The following is an 889-nucleotide window of genomic DNA, read 5'->3' as shown; positions in this document are numbered from 1 at the left end:
GGCTGGCCAGCGGCAGGGGAATTAGAGGGGAAGGTCCCCACCTGGGGGCCAGCGGCAGGGAGGTGAAGCAGAGAGCTGCCCCTGGCCTGCCTGGGCAAAGGCCCTAGCCAGCCAGCCGGAGGCGGAAACCCAGAGAATTCCTAACCTAGGCTCCCCCCCAGCCCACCGCGGGAAGTCCCTCCAACACAGTCCCTCAACAGGAAGTATTTTGAGCTTCTGTCCTCAGTGTAAGATGCACTGTACATATTTTATCATACAATTACAAAGCTAAATAATTTTTAAACTTGTCCCTGGATAGAGAATAATATAAATCCCCAGAATAATTTAAATGATACTTTTCCTGACTTGACTTCAACATGGTCATGGCACTACTTTTTCAGGACTAATAGCCTGATACCTTCTAGTTTCTACTCAGTAGAATTAAATGTAAATAATAGTAAAGGTGATATAAGCTACTTTCAGAAACACAGCTTCATTAATTAAAACTATTTTTTTAACTTAACATTTGAGTTATTTACTGTCTCCCATTCTGCCCACTCCAAAGAAGCCTTATATTTGTTTTTAATAAAAGAGATTTTTTAAAAAACATTTTTAAATCATTCTATAATAACTACCATAAAATGATTAGATCATGAAATTGAATTTTTATTTGTATGAATCTATAGCCTACAAATCAAGGTCAAATTAAATATGAGATTCTAGTTTTATTTTTTTTTTAACTTTCTAAACCACACAATCAGCTCTCTGAAAATCATATAAAGGAACCATAATATATCACTGCTTTAAAGTAATTCTTTCAGGAAGCAACAAGGACATTTTCAAGCTTTCGGAGGAAATACATCTGAATGAATTATGCTAGTTAATTATTTCCTAGTTTCCTTACCTTCCT

This window comes from Cebus imitator, unplaced genomic scaffold, assembly GCF_001604975.1.
Source record: "Cebus imitator isolate Cc_AM_T3 unplaced genomic scaffold, Cebus_imitator-1.0 Scaffold771, whole genome shotgun sequence".
Taxonomy (NCBI): Eukaryota; Metazoa; Chordata; class Mammalia; order Primates; family Cebidae; genus Cebus; species Cebus imitator.
The sequence above is the reverse complement of the archived record's forward strand: the minus strand, read 5'-3'. Positions refer to the sequence as shown.